This window comes from Tamandua tetradactyla, chromosome 7 (genome assembly GCF_023851605.1).
Source record: "Tamandua tetradactyla isolate mTamTet1 chromosome 7, mTamTet1.pri, whole genome shotgun sequence".
NCBI classification, from domain to species: Eukaryota; Metazoa; Chordata; class Mammalia; order Pilosa; family Myrmecophagidae; genus Tamandua; species Tamandua tetradactyla.
The window spans coordinates 97,739,519-97,761,791 of record NC_135333.1 but is presented as its reverse complement, the minus strand read 5'-3'; the positions used below and the strand labels follow the sequence as shown (position 1 = coordinate 97,761,791).

The 22,273-nt window shown below is 37.4% G+C and overlaps 2 long non-coding RNA genes across 14 annotated transcripts in view; one reads left to right on the top strand and one right to left on the bottom strand.

The window, feature by feature from the left end:
- Nucleotides 1-4,388, bottom strand: part of LOC143691675 (uncharacterized) — a 77,091-nt gene extending 72,703 nt beyond the window's left edge. Inside the window, exon 1 of the long non-coding RNA XR_013179646.1 lies at nt 4,195-4,388. This is a non-coding gene — a long non-coding RNA (uncharacterized LOC143691675). The remainder of the gene's footprint in view (nt 1-4,194) is intronic.
- Nucleotides 2,696-22,273, top strand: part of LOC143691674 (uncharacterized) — a 102,268-nt gene continuing 82,690 nt past the window's right edge. For 8 of the 13 annotated variants that reach the window (XR_013179641.1, XR_013179636.1, XR_013179640.1 and 5 more), the window contains exons 1-4: nt 2,696-2,801; nt 4,163-4,326; nt 4,590-4,716; nt 5,883-6,231. This is a non-coding gene — a long non-coding RNA (uncharacterized LOC143691674). The remainder of the gene's footprint in view (nt 2,802-4,162; nt 4,327-4,589; nt 4,717-5,882; nt 6,232-22,273) is intronic. The other 5 variants (XR_013179645.1, XR_013179644.1, XR_013179639.1 and 2 more) reach the window with 4 other exon arrangements.

The following is a 22,273-nucleotide window of genomic DNA, read 5'->3' as shown; positions in this document are numbered from 1 at the left end:
TTCAGTCTCTTTGTGATTTCTTTGGATGCAAGGCCCCTTTCTTTTAATTCATTCCTAGACTTTGTTTCAAAATTATTCTACTTACAAAAGAAAATATATCTATTTTAAACTGTTAAATAATGAAACAAACACTTATTGACAACCCCCTGTCAGATGCTGTATTAAGTTGTGAAGAACCCAGAAGAAATACGGCATGCGAAATACCGTCAAGGAGCTCACAAAAAAAATTGTGTGTGTGCTAACTGGATCTTGCACAAAGTGTTCTAAAAGAATAGAGATCAAATTGGAAGGAGAGTAAGAGTTAGTTCTTTAGGTGGACAAAGGGAAAGGGCATTCAAAAGCTGAATAAAGCATATATTCAAAGGTATAGAGGCTTGAGAGATAACAGAAGGTTTGAGGATACATATGTAGCAGTAGGAAATGCGGTGGAAGGGGAGAGGAAAACACTGAAAAGGATTCTGCAAACCTTTAAGCTCTTTGTTAGCTTAAAAATCCTGTGAAGTATTTCTCCCTTTGAAATTCTACCGACCACAGATTTTCCACCCTTATGTTCAAAATCTAGGTTAACTGGAGACATTTACAGATCTGGCACTAATTTCTAAAATCAATGAAATGAACCATTACGTTGAAACCATTCTATTTGTGCATCTTACTTGAAGATCTACTACTTTTTCAGAGAAATCACCCTGCAAGATGATTCGGGTTATTTAAAATGCAGGCACTCATTACTGTGTCCCTAGAAATTAAGCAAGGTACTGAACATCTAGACATTAAATAGGTTAGTGAATGTCTAATAACCTTTTATGAGGACCCATAGTAGAAAATAATTCCCTTTCAATTCTTCTATGAAAAGATAGTTTTTACCTCAGCAGAGAAAGTGGAATCTATTAGTAACAAGTTTATTAAGAATAATCTCTGCCTCCAAATGATCTCAGAGATCAGGGAGGGGGGGAGCTGGACTTGGACATTTGTTAAGATCTTTTTGCACTCTGAATCTGTGCTATGTTTAAAAGAATTTTCTTAATTGACTCAGCCTTCTCTGAAAAGGATAGGGCTCCAAAGTGTTAAGAAAATTCAGAGATGAAAATTTAAGTTGCTATTGAAAATTTTTGATAACGCGCCGCTATTGGTTGACCATGTGCTAGGTATCAGATAGTGTTTGGTGGTTTGCCATACATCCCATCATCTAAACCTCACTACAACTTAATCAATGAGCTGTTATTCTTCCAATTTTTAGATGAATAAACCTAGACAAAATACATATATGGTTATAAAAAGAATCAACGTTGACCTTTTGTGCAATTTCAAAGTTCTTCCTACCACAACACAGTGACTTATTTTGATTAGTTTTACAAATACTGTTTTTCATCAACTAATAGTAATTTAGCAAGGAAAAATGATTGCCCTAAGGGTACTATGTTATAAGAACTCTTTAGAAATCCAGGAAGATGAAAGCGTCACTAGAGAGAAATAATGATACTGCTGCAATGAAGACCCAGTGTAACACTGCATACAAGTGTGAGCCAACGTACATTCCATCATTTTGTTGCATTGATTCTACTAGGCTTTTAAAAGATAGTGATTGACAAATATTAGACACCTATTAGACAATGATACGAATGATACTGAGAAACATGTGCTGTCCTGTGACTCAGACTAAATGAGGATCCAACAAGTACTTAGGAAGAGCCTATGTGTTCAGCACTATTTACCATGTATAGTAAATTAAAGAAATTAAAACATGCATATTCCAAAGTTAATAGAGTAGAAATGATTGTGGATTGATTTGGGGATGGAGTGAAATGTACCTGGTAAAAGCAGAGGATACATGCTGAAGAGATTGATTTTAGGTTATGAAGCATTTTGAAAGCCAGGTGTGATAGACCATAGACATATATGACATAAATTATTGATCAAAGCAGTGACATGATGAATCTGGTAGCAGCATTTAGGATAATCCATACCAGGGAGAGACTAGCATCAGACCCTACAGCAAGGAGGCTCTAATCTCTAGACCCTAGCCCTCTCTGTTCTGTGTCATCTCATCCCAAAGATCTCAACCTTAGTTTTAATCTCTCTTACTTTTCTTATTCTTAATATTTTTTCTTATTCTTAAATACAACACAATTTGACTTTGTATTTGCCATTCAGCAGTTTACAATGTATTTCACATTCTTTTTCTCTCTTGAGGCCCCAAACAAGTCTGTAAGTAGAGAAAGAAATTATTCTCATATCCATTGTAAACATTAGGTAATAGAGACTCCAAGATATCAAGGGGTGAATTCAGGATAAGAATACTCTCTTTTGCCTTTTCATTTATCACCTGACAGAATCTTCAGGATAGCAATCACTTTGGAAATGAAGATAAGTCAGTCACATCTCTTGGCTGTAAAGGGAGCTCCCTGCTCTTTGTAAGTTATCTAGCTGTAGGACTTGCAGTTTCAAATGTATTTTTATCAAGAATAACATACATTTCCATTGGTTTGAAAAATCTACTTGTTCTATTTCTTGCATTCAAGGACTGATGGGGTTTAAAATTTTTAAAATAGTTTTTAATGATTTTTAAAATTATAGTTAACTAACGTTCAATAATGCATCCTTAGGAAATCTGAATTCTATTTTCCTCATTTACAATTGAAGACACAAAACAAAAGCCATTCTGTGAGCTCACACATAGATGGTTTCCTTGGTAACATGTATGTGAAAGACTGTAAGATCTCCCCATTTTCCATTCCAGCTTTCACAACGGCTGTTCAAATTGCTAATATGGGTGTGCCTGGATGACAGCAAGCCATTTGTGTGTAAGTGCTTAAAAGAGACAGGGTGAGAGTGGGGGCAACAGTGTTTTGCCAAAAGCAAGTTTATAAAAGAAATAATCTTTTAACACTGAGTATGAAGGGGAAAAACATGAAGCCAAGGGATTTATTCTGAGTTCTTGTGACTATCACTCAAGGAACACTTAAATGAATCTAACAATATATAAGAGAAAATTATAGTTTCTAAAGTGAAGATCACAACCCAAATCTATGCATTCATGTTCTATAATTTGTCATAGTAAAGAATAAATGTGTTCTGGGGCTGTCCCAGAAGTGAAAATATTCTTCAGAAGTTTATGAAACTATTTTTTTTCCAATTGTGGGTTTAAAAACTCACACTGTATTAATAATAGCTCATACTCACTGTATCTTTACTATATTTCACCAGAGCTTTAAGTGCATTATTTTAATTAATACCACATGAGATGGCACACTAATCTCCCCAGGAAGATGGCCCATTTGTCATTTAGAATAACTGAGAGGATAAGGAAATAGTCCAAGGTCACCCAGCCAGGGTGCGGGGGTGGCAGGATTTGAACCCGGTGTTCTCACTCCACAGCCACTATTAGCTAGGAAGCAATTGTGCCGCCCCAAAGCAAATCAGCCACAGCTGTGACTACGGTGGTGCCGGCTGAGGAGGAATGCAGTGACCTTCAGCCCCTTGAGATCTTTGTCTGGTTCACTGGTGATGGGCATTCTCTAAGCTCTTACCAAATATTTGAACAAATGGAACCAAAGCTGTAACATGACTGTGGAATCACAGCATCATAATTAAACATGCTCTTAGTGGTAAGCTAGAGAAGACAGCAGACAAATGCAGATTATCAAGGCAAGAATAAAACAAATTTGTTGAGGCTTTTCAAAGGACAATTGGGCAAGAGAGAGTAGAACATATTTTTTTTGACAGAGGGGAAAAAAAAGGTTCAGGGAAATTAGACGGGACAGAGAACACAAGCTGGAAGTTTCTAGATATGAGCAGGGAACCCACTACTTTAGTCCGGTTTTGAGAACAGGGATAAAGATGCTACCAAACCTAATTAGTTCCCCTTTTCAAATGTATATATGGGTATTTCTCAGCTAACATACTTGAGCATTCCTAAGAAAAACAATTCACAGACACATATTGTGTAAAATCACGCACTACATAACAGGCCACTCAAAACATACGCAACTGTAACCAATGAACTAACCAGAATATTAACTATCCCAGTGTAAATATGAGACCAGTTAAGAGGATGCTTAATAAGGCCACTTTTTAAATTCTTAACACATACAAAAATACTATAGCAAATACAGGACTTTGAGGAGAACAGCTCCTGGCCAAAATCCTACGTGTAATTTTCCAGGCCTGACCAACAGGCAGTTACAAAGACTTTACCTGACAGACCGCAGGAAGGAAGCTGCCATTTCCACACCAGATCCGGGGCACTGCCGGTGCATTGCAGTCTCTGAAGACAGTTGCTGTCAAGAATTCAAGACGCTGGTTAGCCATGCTCTTAGCCACATGGGTGTACCTAACCCCAGGTCTTGGTCACGGGGGCGGTGGAAGGAGGGGGAGGGATCTTCTCCACCCAGCACTTTTCCACTCCTAGCCACGCCCACACCCCGTGCTGGCCCGTAAATACAGGAGCATTTTGTTCAGGGCTCGCTCACTCAGCAGTGTTGCCCTAATGCATCTCACCGTCGTCCCGTGACACCGTTCTATGGCGGAAAACAGTACAGGGCCAGGCCAGGGCTTTTCAGTGTGTTAACTTCTCGCTTTTTCCACGGCAGTGAGTAATTAAAGGCTTCACAGTTAACTTCCATTTGGGCTACCTTGGACATCTAGCAGCTGAGCTCTCTCTCCTCTGGTCAGCTCAACCCAACTCAGCTCTTGACAAGCTTCACCTGGAAAAACTAAGTGAACTTTTATTTTATTTCCCCTTCCATCAAGAAGACAGTGGAAGTTTACATGAGTCAGGATTGCTGCTGGTGAGTTGTAAAACTAAGGGCAGAAAGCACAAAGATTGGGGATGGAACAATTTGCCAAACTGAGCCAGGAGGAAGGATGTGGAGGGAACGAATTTTGCCACCGGCACCTTTCAACTGTGTTAATGTACTTTGCGTTCAGCTGCTATTACTTAGTGCAAAGCATTAACACACTCGTGAAAATCACACGTGAACCAGCAGTTGTCTGTGAAAAACTGATATATCCCTTTTACTAAGTGCATATGTGCCATTTCGTGCGGATAATAGACATATGCTTAACTATTTCTGTAATGTTTGTATTTATTTTAAAAATCTGCACAAAGTGTTCAGTAAAGCAAACCTGGTGGTAGTTACACATTTCTTCTTCATTTTTTCTGTAATTTGGAATATTTCATAAGATTTTAAAAGTAAATATAAATTTAAAAGTAGATATAAATGAAGACAGTATCATTCTATTGGAAAGATACATATAAGTCAATATATATCCCTTTCTGACTTAAGTCAGAGCATCCTTGCCACCATCATTATAAAGATGTTGCAGATTTAGTCAAACAATAGCTACATATTTAAAAAAATGTAGCTCTTTTGCTTCTTTAAAATTTCCCTGACCTTCCTATGAGCCCCTCCCACCTACTGGGTAGAGGCAAATACAGACACGCACACACATACATCATTTCACACGTGTACACAGACAACTAAACTTAGTCAAATCGGATTTATAATTAAATGCAATCGAATGATTTATATAAACTATAAACTCCTTGATTTAACTGAATCTTTTTTGAAACAAAAAAGTTCTCTCTGATAGAGAACTCCTCTTCTCCCCCTGTTCCTCTTCAAAATGGCAGTGGGCTGCGGAGGGGAGAGAAACGGCTGATTCCAAGGCCCTTGGAAGATGCTTTGGTCTTGGGCTGAAATTTGGCTGAGGTCTTATTGGCATCTTCCAAGCTATAATTGGCTTGATCAAACATGGAGGTGCTCTCTTTGCATGCCTGTGGCTGGCAAAACTATGACACATTTTTTTTTTTTTTCCGTCTCAGCCAGGACTCAAGAGATGACCCTCCTGACTCCCTGGTCTCTCTTTCTGCCGCCCTACAGATCACTCTGAGTGCCTTCCACATAACTGATCCAGCCCCTGGTCTGAAGTATCAGTGCCGTAACCTCAATGTTATAATCCTGTGTCTCCCTGTACTGCGAACTCCATGGCAGGCAGGCTGGTCCTCAGCTCAATACGCAGGCTTGCTGGAAATGGAGAAAGTCTCCATAGTGAGAGAGACACTCCCCCTGCTTCAACCCTCCTGAAGTTGCCTCACGCTGACTGAGGACTATTCTGTACAGAGGTTTCCCCCACAGTCCTGTGTTGGAATCCAGGAAAGGCAACCCTCCCTGGTCATCTCCCTAACCGGCTGAGCACACCACCACCTCTGCAACAGAAATCTGCAGAGAGGTAATGGGACCCTGGTTTATCTACCTCTTTTCTCATCTTCTCACAAATCACTAAACCAGGAATTATGATGCATTTTTTCTTTTACTTTCTGTTTGGCCAGGACCTTTCTCCACATTATATACCTTGTTGAGATTATCGTAATTCCCTCCTCCCTCCCTTGAAATTTTGATGAGAGAGGAGCTCAAAACCTGCTCATGGACAAGGGAATATAATATTGCATATATATATTTAAAATATCTTATAGTTTTCACCTTCTTTGTATCCATCTATGTTTTTGTTTGAAGAAAGGTTGGTTCTGCAGTTAGAAAATTTAATACGTAGAAGTGGATGGAATTAGGGAGTTTTAAGATAGAGCTAAAAAATGTGGACCAAAATGATTTTTAGCAACACAAGCTCTAATTCATTGTAGCCTTGTGGAGATACAGATGAACAATTCAGACATGGGTTGTCTGGAGCTACAATTTAAATTCTGCAAAGAGAAACATAAATTTGCTAATATCATGAAATATTGTCTGAGGTACTGATGTCCAAAAAGATTCTCAGGGTGATATGTTTGAGACCTGATGGCAGTGGAAGGTGTGACAAAGAGAACAAATGGTAAATATTGTGTAATTAAAGGCTTAGGGCAAGGATTTTGAGATAGAGAAATTCATTTAGCTCTGCTAAACAGTAAATCATCATATTCATTCTAGCATCTATAAATAATGAATACTCGCTTAGGGAGGACAGCCAATTCCAAGCTGTATATTTCACTTTGTGAGCACCTAGAAAACAAGGTATGAATGCCTTTAAAAAAAAAAAAGAAAAAAAGCCAGAAATCCTGTTTTATAACCAGGGCTTTTCCCTCTTCATAGACAGGGAGCGTGTGCTGCATGGGGGTGATAACATTGTTAAAGGACAACAAAGCAACAGCAGAACCTCTCTATTTTTATTTTGTTTCTACTTTTTTTTTTCTAGCAAAGAGGTTAGAATAGAATGGAAAGAATGTAACAGAATTTAAAGAATAGAACAATACGAAAGAACAGAAATGAATGTCCAAGTTAGCTATGGAGTCAAGAGAGAATCTGCTTTAAATAAATTAAAATGTCTGGGTGGTAATAGACAATAACCTAAGGTGCCGAACGAATTCACGAAACGGATAGTTCAGAATTATGCAGCAAGTTGGGAAATCATAAGGAATGAAAAGGGTACCAGAAAACAGTAAATTAGGAGGCAAATTAATTGTCAAAGCCAAGAAAATGCTTGATGTCTAGCACAAAGTAATTGCAGAATGGATGATAAAAGTCATGACTTGGACTTCCAGTTTGAATATGGTGACAAAAAGCCAGCCTTTTATCCTTCTCTTCCTGGAACTTATCCATAAGTAACAAGGAGAAAGGAAACAAAAATACAAAATATACTTTTTGACAAAACTAGGAGTCACCTAAAACTCAAGATTCTCAAATAACTCTGAAGATGCTTCATAGAGTGGAGATGGAACAGATGGGAACATGAGAGAAAGTGGAGGAAAAAAGACCCCACTGGGAAACTTGATAGTGGCTATAGATTTCAGAAACATACTATTGTTAGTGGAGGAAAAGAGGACTAAATGTATTATATGTGTTTTAGTTACAAAGGTAAACATAGAACAAAAATTAAAATCTTCTTAAGATAGAACAACCACGAAAGTAAATTGAGACTTCTTGGAAGATGGCAGAATAGGAGAGGCAGCACTCACTTCTCCACCATGGAATAAGTAGAGAAAAGGCAAAAAAAAAAAAAAAAAAAGACTTGGGCAGCAGTTCCAAGGTATGAGCAGCCAGAGAGGACATCAACATTATATAGGGAGGACCTGGATGAAAAAGTAGAGAAATTGTGACTGAAAGGATGGGGTGAGTTTATTTGATTGTGACCACTTCTGGGGACAGCTGCTCTGTGCTGACTGGAGTAGGTGAGGGAGGCATTGCGTTCTCCTTCATTCCCATCTCCGCCACCATCTCAGTCCCACAGCCTGCGGTTATTCCACTTGGAAGCCTAGGAATCACCAGACGTAGCCTGCCCTCAAGCGGATTCCCCACCAAGGTGTTCAGTGCTCACACTTCACCCCTGGGTGCATGGAGACCTGCTGAACTGACTGGATTTTCACCTGGTTTGGACCCTGCCCAGTGGGCAGCCTCAGTTGGGGAAAAGCAGGATTGAGGGAAGAGATGGCCCAAGAGCACCATCTGCTGGAAAGACAGGGAACGTGCACTCTAGCAAATGCTGTTCATCTACAGATGTCCAAATCGAACTGCAGCTCCTCCAGGAGGCCTTGGCTTTCGTCTGGCTGGGAATTACTGATAAAGCATGTGCCACAGATGATTGTCAATGCAAACCCAAGCAACTATTAAAATCTTAGGTGAGCAAGGGAAATCAACTTTCAAAATAATTTTATCAAGGTATTCAAATGCCAAGAAATCAACAGAAAATTAAAAAGCACTAAAGGTGCAAGAAGATATGGCCTACCCAAGTGACAAAATTAAAAAGCCAGAGGAGACACAGAATTTGGAAAGTGACAAAATTAAAAAGCCAGAGGAGACACAGAATTTGGAACAACTAATCAAAGAAGTACAAACAGATCTCTGAAATATCTTCAATGAGTTGGCTAAAGACATAAAGGATATCAAAAAGACACTAGAACAGCCTAAAGAAGAATTTGAGAGAGTAAATAGAAAAATAGCAGATTTTATGGAAATGAAAGACACTGTTATCAAATTTAAAATATACCAGAGACACACAACAACAGATTGAGGAGGCAGAAGAAAGAAAAAGTGAATTAGAGGGTGGGGCAATTGAAGGAGAATGAGAAAAGAACAAATGGTGAAAAGATGGAAAACTTTGAACTGGATCTCAGGGAAATGATGGACAACATGAAATACACAAATATAAGAATCATTAGTGTCCCAGAAGGAGAAGAGTAAAGGGCTAAGAATAGTATTGGAAGAGATAACTGGGGAAAACTTCCCAACCCTTATAAAAGACATAAATAGTCAAATCAAAGAAGCCCAGTGAACTCCAAATAGAATAAATCCAAATAGCCCTACTCCAAGATATATACTAATTAGATTTTAAATGCTGAAGAGAAGGGAAAAGTCCTGAAAGCAGCAAGAGAAAAGTGATTCATCACATACAAGGGTAGCCACATAAGACTAAGCATTGATTACTCAATGGCACCATGGAGGCAAGAAGGCAGTGGTATGACACGTTACACATTTAATATCTGAAAGAGAAAAATTATCAGTCAAGAATTCTTTATCCAACGAAGCTGTCCTTCAAAAGTGAGGAAGAGTTTAAAATTTTCAATGACAAACAAGTCCTGAGAGAACTTATCAACAAGAGACCTGTACTGCAAGAAAGAATAAATGCAGTTCTGTTGGCTGAAAAAAAAGGAAAGAGAAGCCTGGAGAAGGGCACAGAATTGAAGAGTATTATAAGGGTAACTTAAAGGATAAAGAGAGAGAGAGAAAAAATAGATCTGAAATATAAAAACTAAAGGATAAGATGGATGGTTCATATATTGCCCTTATAGCAGTAACTTTGAATGTGAATGAATTAAGCTCCTCAATTAAAAGATACAGACTGGCAGAATGGATTAAAAAGTATGATCCATCTATATGGTGTTTACAAGAGACTCATCTTAGACCCAAGGATAAAACAGATTGAAAGTGACAGGATGGAAAACAATATTTCAGACAAGCTGTAAAAAGAAAGAAGGTATAGCTATACTAACATTAGACAAAATAGACTTTAAATGCAAAGATGTCATAAGAGACAAGGAAAGACCCTATATATTAATAAATGGGTCAATTCACCAGGAAGAAATAACAATCATAAATATATAAGTACCCAATCAAGGAGCTCCAAAGTACATGAGGCAAACATTAGCAAATCTGAATGGAGAAACAGATGTTTCTACAATAATAGTGGGACACTTCAATACCCCATTCCCTTCTATAGCTAGAACAACCAGACAGGAGATCAATAAGGAAAAAGAGAACGTAAACAATGTGATCAACAAATTAGACCTAACAGACAAATATAGATCATTGCATCCCAAAACACCAGAATATATATTCTCTCTAGTGCTCATGGAACATTCTCCAGGATAGACCATAGGCTGTGGCACAAAACAGGTCTCAATAACTTTTAAAAGATTGAAATTATTCTAAGCACTTTCTCTGACCATAATGGAATGTAGCTGGAAATCAATAACCACCAGAGAAACAGAACTTACACAAACGTATGGAGGTTAAACCGCACACTCTCTCTTTTTTTTTCACATGGGCAGGCACCAGGAATCGAACCTGGGTCCTCTGGCATTGCAGGCAAGATTCCTGCCTGCTCAGCCACCGTGGCCCACCCAAACCACACACCCTTAAACGACCAGTAGGTCAAAGAATAAATTGCAAGAGAAGCGAGTAAATACCTACAGACAAATAATAATGAGAATAAAACATATAAATACATATGGGATGCAGCGAAAGTGTTGTTGGGATGGAAATTGACACTCTAAATGCATACGTTAAAAAGGAATAAACAGCTAAAACCTACTGAACAAATGAAGAACCTAGAGAGAGACCAGAAAGCTAATCCTAAAGCAAGCAGAAGAAAAGAAACAACAAAAATTAAAGCAGAAATAAATGAATTGAAGAAAAAACAATAGACAGTATCAATAAAACCAAGGGCTGGATCTTTGAGAAGATCAACAAGATTGACAGACCCTTAGCTAGACTGACAAATTAAAAAAGAGAGAAGATGCAAATAAACAAAATCAGAAACGAGAGGGGGGTCATTACCATGGGTCCTGAAGAAATAATAATAATAAAAATTATTATTATACTATGAATAACTCTATGCCAACAAACAAGACAACTTAGAGAAAATGGACAATTTCCTAAAACACATGAACAACCTGTAATGACTTGAAAAGAAATAGAAAACCTCACCAAACCAATCACAAGTAATGAGATTTGATCAGTCATCAAAAATCTTCCTACAAAGAAAAGCCCAGGACCGGATGGCTTCACAGGGGAATCTTACCAAACATTCCAAAAAAAAAAAAAAAAAAAAAAAAAAACACTATTCCTGCTAAAACTCTTTCAAAACAATGAAGAAAATGGAACACTACCTAACTCATTTTATGAAGCTAACATCACTCTAATACCAAAACTAGATGAAGATACTACAAGAAAGAAAGACTACAGACCAATCTTCCTTATGAATATAGATGCAAAAATTTTCAATAAAATACTTGCAAATAGAATCCAAAGGCATGCCAAAGAATTATACAACATGACCAGGTGGGGTGGTTCAACATCAGAAAATCAATCACTGTATTACAACACATTAAAAAATTGAAAGGGGAAAAAAAATCACATGGTTATCTTGTTTGAGGCTGAAAAAACAATCAACAAAATTCAGTATCCTTTTCTGATAAAAACACTTCAAAAGGTGGGAATCAAAGGAAATTTCTTTAATATGATAAAGGGCATATATTAAGAGCCCACAGCTAACATCATACGCAGTGATGAGAGACTGAAATCTTTCCCCCTAAGATCAGGAATGAGATAAGGATGCCCACTGTCATCACTGTTATTCAAAATTGTGCGAGAAGTTCTAGGTACAGCAATTAGACAAGAAAAAGAAATAAAAGGCATTCAAATTAGAAAGGAAGAAGTAAAACTTCATTATTTGTAGATGACCTGATTCTATATTTGGAAAATCCTGAGAAATCCATGACAAAGTTACTTGAGCTGGTAAACAAATTCAGTAAGCAGTGGAATACAAGATTACTATACAGAAATAAGTAATGCTTCCATACACAAGTAATGACCTAATGGAAGAGGTAATTAAGAAAAAAATTCTATTCATGATAGCAAGTAAAAGAATTAAATATCTAGGAATAAACTTAAGCAAGGATGTAATGGATATACTATACAGAAAACTATGGAACTTTGCTATAAGAAATTAAAGAAGACCTAAATAGGTGGAAAGAGATTATATATTTATGGATAGGAAGGTTAAATATTATTAAGATAACCAAATTTATCTACACATTTGTGCTGGTTTGAAGAATTATGGGACCTAGAAAAAGCCATGTTTTATCCCTAACCATCACGTGGAGGCAGTCTTTTCTTTTAATCCCTATTTAGCACTTTAGGTTGGAGAGTTGCTTAGATTCTCTCCATGGAGATGTGACTCACCCAGTTGTGGGTATTAATTAGAGGGAGTTGTGACTTCACCCATGCCATGTGGATCTTGATTAGTTTACTGGAATCCTTTAAAAGAGGAAGCATTTTGGAGAGTCCCTTTTTAGAATGATGAGAGAGCCACAAGAGCTATAGAGTTCACCAGCCAGCAACCTTTGGAGATGAAGAAAGAAAATGCCTCCCAAGGAGCTTCATGAAACAAGAAGCCTGGAGAGAAAGCTAGCAGATGTCTCCATGGTCACCATGTGCCCCTCCAGTTGAGAGCGCAACCCTGAACTTGATCGGCCTTTCTTGAGTGAAGGAAACCTCTTGTTGGTGCCTTAATTTGGACATTTTTATAGGCTTGCTTTAGTTTGGACATTTTCATAGCCATAGAAGTGTAAACTTGCAACTTAATAAATTTCCCCTTTTAAAAGCCAATATACCATTTCTGGTATATTGCATTCTGGCAGCTAGCAAACTGGAACAACATTCAACACAACAGCAATAAAAATTCCAACAGTCTACTTTGCAGACTTGGAAAAGCTAGTTATCAAATTTATTTGGAAGGTAAAAGGCATCAAGTTGCCAAAACATCCTAATAAAGAAGAATGAAGTGGAAGGACTTTCATATCCTTACTTTAAAGCTTACTATAAAGGCAAAATTTTCAAAACAGCATGGTGTTGGTACAATGATAAACATTGATCAATGGAATCAAATTGAGAGTTCAGTAGATCCCCAGATCTATGGTCAATTGATTTGTGTCAAGGTTCCCAAATCCACTGAACTGGAACAAGATAGTCTTTCCAATAAATGGGGCTGGGAGAACTGAATATCCAAAGCGAATGGAATGAAGGAGGACCCCTCCTTCATACTCTATACAAAAATTACCTCAAATGGATCAAAGACCTAAATATAAAGAGCAAGTACTATAAAACTGCTAGAAGAAAATATAGGGAAACATCTTCAAAACCTAGTAATAGGAGGTAGTTTCTTAGGCCTTACACCCAAAGCATAAGCAATGAAAGAAAAAACAAATGGGAATTCCTCAAAATCAAATGCTTCTCTGCCTCAAAGGACTTTGTCAAAAAAGTGAAGAGGAAGCCAACTCAATAGGGGAGAAATATTTGGAAACCATATATCTGATATATATTTGATATTGTTTATATAAATGAATCCTACAATTCATCTACAAAAGAACAAACGAACAACCCAATTATAAAATGGGCAAAAGATATGAATACACAATTTTCTGAACAGGAAATACAAATGGCTGAAAAAGCACATGAAAAGATGTTCATTTTCATTAGCTATTAAGGGAAATGCAAATCAAAACCACAACGGATATCACCTCACACCTGTTAGAATGGTTCCCATTAAATAAACAGAAAACTACAAAGGTTGGAGAGAATCTAGAGACATTGAAACACTTACTCACTGCTGGTGGAAGCAGCCACCAGTTTCTGTATAATGGTGGCTTTATTTATGTATATAATGGTACAGCCACTGTGGAAGACTATTTGGTAGTTCCTTAGAAAACTAAATATCAAATTGTCCTATGACCCAGCAATACCATCGTCGGTGTATACTCAGAAGAGCTGAAAGCAGTGACAGACATTTGCACACTGATGTTCATCGTGGCATTATTCACAATTGCTAAAAGATGGAAACAGTTCAAATACCCATCAACTGTGGACGGTAGTGGATAAACAGAATGTAGCATATATATATGGTGGAATATTATGCAGCAGTAAGTAGGAATGAGATCCTGAAGCATGCACAACATGAATACATCTTTAGGACATAATGCTGAGTGAAATAAGCCTGACATGAAAGGATAGATACTGTATCATTTCACTAATATGAATCACCTAGAAAATGTAAACTGAGAGTCTTAAAATGTAGAATATAGGGGACCTAGAGATAGATAGAAGCTAGGAAAGGGGGAGTGGCTACCTAGCATGTACAGACTTATTAATGAGGTTGAACTTAAATGTATGGGAATGGATACAGGTGATGGTAGTTAGTGGAATTATAGTAATGGTGCGTATTGAAGGTGAATATGATCGAAAGGGGTTGTTTAAAGTCATATATCTCACTGATCAGCAATACAAATATAAATATGTTCTTGGATAACACTTGTACAAAGAGTTAATAATAGAGTGGTATATTGGAAAAGCTACTATTGCATGTTATGGACTATATTTAACAGGAATATCTCACTAGTACCACAACAATACTAGGCATAAATAATTGTGGGGGCATAAGAGTTAGATGGTCTTTTGGGTTCTCTTTTTGGTGAGGGTGTGTCTATCTGTCATTTTTCTCTTTGGAGTAATGAAAATTGTCTAAAATTGAGAGAAAGATGATTGAACAACTAAGTGAGGATACTATGAGACATTCATTATTTATTTTGGTTAGAATATATGCTATGTTGAATATATCTCAGCAAAATCTTCAGATTCAAAATAAATAAATAAACAAAGATTCAAGTGCTAGAGAAAATGTGGAGAGAGAGGTATACTTTTCAATGTTGGTAGGGTAGCAGGATAGTGCAGCCCCTCTGGAGAGTAATGTTGTAGATTCACAGGAGGCTAGATATAGGGTCACCATATGATTAGGAAATCCCATTACTAAGAATATGCTTGGAAGAACTGAAAGCAAAGGCTTGAATAGACAATTGCACACTGATGTTTATGGCAGCATTATTCACGATAGCCAATGGATGGAGGTAGCTGAAGCATACATTAGCTGAAGAGCAGAAGGGCAAACTATGGTATATACATATGATGGGGTATTGCATGGCTACAGAAAGGAATGAAGTCATGAGGTGGGCAAGGAAGTGAATGAACCCTGAGGACATTATGTTGAGCAAAATAAGCCAGAAACAAAAGGATAAATATTCTATGATCTCATTTAGAAAATACTTATAAAAAACTTAGGGCCTAGGTTGTAAGCCCTGACAGCAGTTACATTTATTCCGGAGTTTTAAGTGTTATTTATAAATTATAACTTGGTGTTTCCCTGGAACTTTATGCAGTATTTCCCTGGAATTTTGCATACTTGCATGACACCTAAGACTCCGAGTTAGAGTTCTGCAGTGTGAAAGTCAGCATTACCCCATATAGTAACTATTAAAGAAGCCAAAAAAGAGATTAGGCTTCAATTAGAGATAAGAATGAGGCCAATCTTATTGGGACTAAGGTAGATCAGAATACAGGCTAAAGGATGATTTTGTCTGTATTTTAAACTTCACCTTCTGTGTGAGATCCGAGGAAGAGATGTTTATTTTGTTCAAAATTTAAATTTTCGGTAGTGCACAATCTAACTTAACCTGTCTGGGCAGTTCATTTAAACAACCTAATTACATGGAACCTAGAATAGGGAATGAGATCTTGTAATTCTGTATATTGTAGTGTAATACCATGATACAATCGAGAGTATGTTGGGCAGATAATAAAAAAGAATTTGCAAAATCCTTTTGTGGCATATTTCTCAGGGACTGGAGCCTAGCCATGCTTAAAATTTTTTAATCCTTCTCTCCCTCTCTACATTCACTCTCTGCCCTCCGTACCTGTAACCCCCCTCTCTGTTCCCCCCTTCCCCCTCTTGTTGTAAACCGCCCATTTCCGTAGCTCACCACTAAACTGCAAGCCTTCCTGTTATTCTCTTCACTCCTCTATACCTAACCTAAGCCCTCAACCTAGCAACTGCCTCCTGCCTTGTGTGATTGGCTGTCCCTTCCTGACGTGTGCGCCCAAGACTCCACCCCTCCCCGAGAGTACTTAAGCCCCACGCTTACCCCGCTCTGGGTCGTCCGAGCCCCGGGGTCTTCGGACCCCAGACGTCTCACTCCTCAGGTTCCCGGGTGGCCCATCCCAGAGTGTAACAATAAAAGCTTAAAACCCGCATCTGGCCTGAGTGACGACTTCTCGCGACCGCCGGCTGGGGAAAGCGCCGGCTTCAGCTTACCCAGGTTAATTCCCTGCGAGCTCGCCCCAAACCCACCCAGTGTACCGGTCGCGCGGCCCGGCTGAAGCTATCAGCGGCACCTTTGAGGGACTAGAGAAAAAATATGGAACTATTAAACTTCCACACCTGCAGAATTTCTGATATTCTCTTAAGCATTAGGGACTCTAAAATTCATAAACCCAAGTTCTCAATTTTGAGGCTTGTTCTTATGAATCTTATTTCTATAACAGGCAACCAAGCCTACTTATAATTCTGCCTGAGTCACTTACAGAAAGCCTCTTTTGTTGCTTAGATGTGGCTCCTCTCTCTCTCTCTCTCTGAGCCCAACTTTACAAATAAGCTCAGTATCTCTCCCCCTCACCCCCCAATACATGGGATATGACTTCTAGGGGTATAAATCTCCCTGGCAATGTGGTATGTGATTCCCAGTGATAAGCCTGGCCTTGGTATAGTGGGATTGGCAATGGCCTCTTGACCAAATGGGGAAAAGAAATGTAGCAAAATAAGGTTTCAGTGGCTGGGAGATTTCAGATAGTGCTGAGAGGCTATTCTGGACGTTACTCTTATGCAAACTTCTGCTAAGTATTACAAATTCCCATGGTATGCCAAGCCCGAACCAACAGACTCCTGAAAACTGTGAATAATACCCAGAACTTTATCTGAGATACTATAAAAGTTTCACTTACTTTCCCAGAGCTGGCCCATGCCAAAAAAAAAGTTTCATTTACAAATAAAGTTTCACTTAAAAATGAAGAATTTACTTTTAGAAATTTAAAACCTTCAGATTTTTCCTATGCCAGATAATCCCTGAAAACCAGGGTACCAGTCTCTCCAAGAACATCATGCACCACCTCCCAACCCATATATCAACACCGCTTTTCAATGTGAAGAAGTTAGAATGGTCATTACCCAAAGATACCTAAAGACTGGGAGAAGGATCAAATGAGAGGGAGGAGTTATAACAAGGAAGATAGGATTTAACAAATGATTCTGACTACTGAATCATTATATTGATATTTCTTTTTGGTCTGTAGTGTACTAGAACAGCTAGAAGGAAATACCTGAAATTGTGGAACTGTAACCCATACCATAGTAAGAAATTTGCTCTATAAACTGCTTATTAAACTGAACTATGCAACTCATCACTTTTCTACATATGTTATATTTCACAATAAAAAATGTTAAAAGTAAGGTGAACACAGTAAAGGATTATATTTAGTCCATAGAACATACTTTTTTATTGTGACATATATATACAAAAAAGCAATAAATTTCCAAGTATATTTTAACAAGTGATTATAGAACAGATTTTAAAGTTTGGTATGGGTCACAATTCTGTGATTTTTTTTTTTTTGTTTTTCTTCTAGCTGCTCCAAGACACTGGAGAACCACATAAATATCAATATAATGATTCAGCAGTCATACTCATTTGTTAAATCCTATCTTCTCTGTCCTGTTATACTTCTCCTCTTTAAATAAATGTATACATAAAAGCAATGAATTTCAAAGTACAGCACAACAATTTGTTGTAGAATAGATTTCAGAGTTTGGCATGGGTCACAATTCCACCGTTTCAGGTTTTTATTTCTAGCTGCTCTAAGGTATTGGAGGTTAAAAGAAATATCAGTTCAATGATTCAGCACTCATAATCATTTGTTAAACCCAACCTTCTTTGCGTAACTCCACCATCACCTTTGATCTTTCTTCCACTCTTTAGGGATATTTGGGCTACGCCCATTCTAACTTTTTCACATTGGAAGGGACTGTCAATGATATGGGATAAGGGGATGGAACTAGTTGATGTTCTGGAGAGGCAGACCCCTCTGCATTTCAGGACTTCTCTGGTCCAGGGACTCATCTGGAAGTTGTAGGTCTGGGGGAGTTACCCTAGTGCATGGGACCATTGTAAAATCTTATATAATGCCCTAGGTATTCTTTGGGATTGGTAGGAATGGCTTTGGTTGGGGTTTGGCAAGTTATGATAGGTAGCATGCATAAGAGTAACCATCAGAGTAGCCTCTTGACTCTATTTGAACTCTCTCAGCCACTGATACCTTATTTGTTACATTTCTTTCCCCACTTTTGGTTAGGATGGAATTGTTGATCCCACGGTGCCAGGACCAGGCTCATCACTGGGGGTCATCTCCCATGCCACCAGGGAGACTTTCATTCCTGGATATCAATATACAGCACATTTTTAAATGTCGCAATGGCATATTTAAAAGCACAACAATGTTGACAAACATTAGGAATGTACTAATTGTCACTGAATTATTCAATTTAAAATGGTTAATTTTATGTTATGTGAAATTCACCTCAATTAAAAAAAATACAAAACAAAATGAAGATCAAACATTTGTGTCATATTATTTATAAATAGGCTGAGCTTGCCTATTAAAAGAAAAACAAAGCTGAATAGATAACAAAACAAACTCAATCTAATGAATAAAAAGATATTCCAAATCTCAGAAATATTAAAGTTGAAAAGGATTGACATTAGAAAGTAATACTAGAAAAGTAAAACCAAAAAAAGCAAGAATTATGTACTTCATGTCAAAAAAAAGTCTAATTTAGATCAAAATGCATTAAAGAGACCAAGTAGAGAACTTTATAATGTAAAAAGGAAAGATATGAAAGTTATTACATACTTTCCCCAAATAGCATGCTGTCAATGTTCATAAAGGTAAAACCTCCTAAGAGCAAGGATAAACAGACAAAAGTACATTAGTAACAGGAATTCTGGCTCATCTCTCTTCATAACAGTCTGGGTGGAAAAAATTTGAATACACATACACATGATTTAAGTTGCATAAATAAAAGAGTAAATACAATCGATGTACATTGAAACTGGAATTCTGAAAAGAGAGAATACATCTTCTTTTCAAGCATCTGTATAATATTTGCTAAAATGACTATGCATAGAAAACTTTAGTAAATGCTAAAAAGTATTAGTATAGATTATATTCTCTTCTCATAGTACAATTTGCAATTAATTTTAAATGTAGAAAACAAATCTGAAAGTATTTTTAAAAAATTTCTGTAAGCAAATATTTATTCAAAGAGGAAATCTAACCCGACAATTTAGAAAACTATAATAGTGAAAATATCACATATCTAACACAAAAGAATCTACCTATAAAGGGTGTGCTCAAAGGAAAATATGTAGCTTTAAATATTTCATTTAAATGACGCTTTAGGGCAGTGCAACTGTGGCTCAGTGGCAGAATTCTCACCTACCATGCTGGAGACCCAGATTCAGATTCCTGGTGCCTGCCCATGTGAAAAAAAAAATAAAAATAATAATAATAATAAATGAAGCTTTAAATAATTACAAGAAAGAAAGAGTAAATAAGTGAATTATGTGTTCAACTTAAGAAAGGGGAAAATGATTAAAGGAAACAAAGAAAAACCATAAAATTAAAGCATAAATTGATAAATAACAAAAGAGAAAATTAAATCAATGAATAAATCCAAAAGTCTCTTAACACAACAGAAATGAAGTGAAACAATAAATAAATTAATCCACTTATTAAATGAAAAAATAAAAATTCACAAAAGAAATATAAGCAATTTAATAACCATAGGAAATTGAAAGAGTCAAAAGAGCCTCATATGCTCACTGTATACAAGTGAATTTTTTTTTTTAAATTTTTTTTATTAATCAAAAAAAAGAAAAGAAATTAACGCAACATTTAGAAATCATTCCATTCTACAAATGCACTCAGTAATTCTTAGTATCATCACATAGATGTATGATCATCATTTCTTAGTACATTTGCATCGCTTTAGGAAAAGAACTAGCAAAACAGCAGAAAAAGATATAGAATGTTAATATAGAGAAGAGAATTAAAATAATAATACTAATAAAATACATATATATATATATATAAAAAGGAAAAAGAAAAAAACAAAAACAAAAGATACCAACACACAAACAAACAAAAAACCATATTTCAGGTGCAGCTTCATTCAGTGTTCCAACCTAGTTACATTACACCTAGGTATTATTGTGCTGTCCATTTTTGAGTTTTTGTATCTAGTCCTGTTGCACAGTCTGTATCCCTTCAGCTCCAATTACCCATTATCTTACCCTGTTTCTAACTCCTGCTGGTCTCTGTTACCAATGATATATTCCAAGCTGATTCTCGAATGTCGGTTCACATCAGTGGGACCTTACAGTATTTGTCCTTTAGTTTTGGGCTAGACTCACTCAGCATAATGTTCTCTAGGTCCATCCATGTTACTACATGCTTCATAAGTTTAGTCTGTCTTAAAGCTGCATAATATTCCATCGTAGGTATACGCCACAGTTTGTTTAGCCACTCGTCTGTTGATGAACATTTTGGCTGTTTCCATCTCTTTGCAATTGTAGATAATGCTGCTATAAACACTGGTGTGCAAATGTCCGTCTGTGTCTTTGCCCTTAAGTCCTTTGAGTAGATACCTAGCAGTGGTATTGCTGGGTCGTAATCCATTCTGCCATTCTACGTCTTTTGATTGGGAAATTCAGTCCATTAACTTTTAGTATTATTACTGTTTGGATAATATTTTCCTCTACCATTTTGCCTTTTGTATTATATATATCATATCTGATTTTCCTTCTTTCTACACTTTACTCCACACCTCTCTTTTCTGTCTTTTCGTATCTGACTTTAGTGCTCCCTTTAGTATTTCTTGCAGAGCTGGTCTCTTGGTCACAAATTCTCTCAGTGACTTTTTGTCTATAAATGTTTTAATTTCTCCTTCATTTTTGAAGGACAATTTTGCTGGATATAGGAGTCTTGGTTGGCAGTTTTTCTCTTTTAGTAATTTAAATATATCATCCCACTGTCTTCTAGCTTCCATGGTTTCTGCTGAGAAATCTACACATAGTCTTATTGGGTTTCCCTTGTATGTGACAGATTGTTTTTCTCTTGCTGCTTTCAAGATCCTCTCTTTCTCTTTGACCTCTAACATTCTAACTAGTAAGTGTCTTGGAGAACGCCTATTTGGGTCTATTCTCTTTGGGGTGCGCTGCACTTCTTGGATCTGCAAATTTAGGTCTTTCATAAGAGTTGGGAAATTTTCAGTGATAATTTCTTCCATTAGTTTTTCTCCTCCTTTTCCCTTCTCTTCTCCTTCTGGGACACCCACAACACGTATATTTGTGCGCTTCATATTGTCATTCAGTTCCCTGATCCCCTGCTCAATTTTTCCATTCTTTTCCCTATACTTTCAGTTTCTTTTTGGAATTCAGATGTTCCATCCTCCAGTTCACTAATTGTAGCTTCTGTCTCTTTAGATCTACCATTGTAGGTAGCCATTGTTTTTTCCATTTTTTCTTCTTTGTCCTTCACTCCCATAAGTTATGTGATTTGTTTTTTCAGATTTTCTATTCCTTCTTTTTGTTCAGCCCATGTCTTCTTCATGTCCTCCCTCAATTTATTGATTTGGTTTTTGAAGACTTCTTCCATTTCTGTTCGTATATTCAGCATTAGTTGTCTCAGCTCCTGTATCTCACTTGAACTATTGGTTTGTTCCTTTGACTGGGCCATATCTTCAATTTTCCGAGCGTCATCCATTATTTTCTGCTGGTGTCTGGGCATTTGGTCAGATTTCCCTGGGTGTGGGACCCAGCTGGTTGAAAGGTTTTTCTGTGAAATCTCTGGGCTGTTTTTCTTTTCCTGCCCAGTAGGTGGCGCTCGTGGCGCTCGTCTGTCTGCACGGCAGTCTGCCCGGGAAACCGCGCGTGAAGGCGGGGGTCGCTGGCCGCCGGGGCTTGGGAGAGTGCCGGTCCTAATTGCCCAGCTGGCCCGAAACGCCAAGCGTGACGGGAGGGCCCCGCTATCCAACGTTCCCAGTCAGACCAGGGAGCCACGTGCAT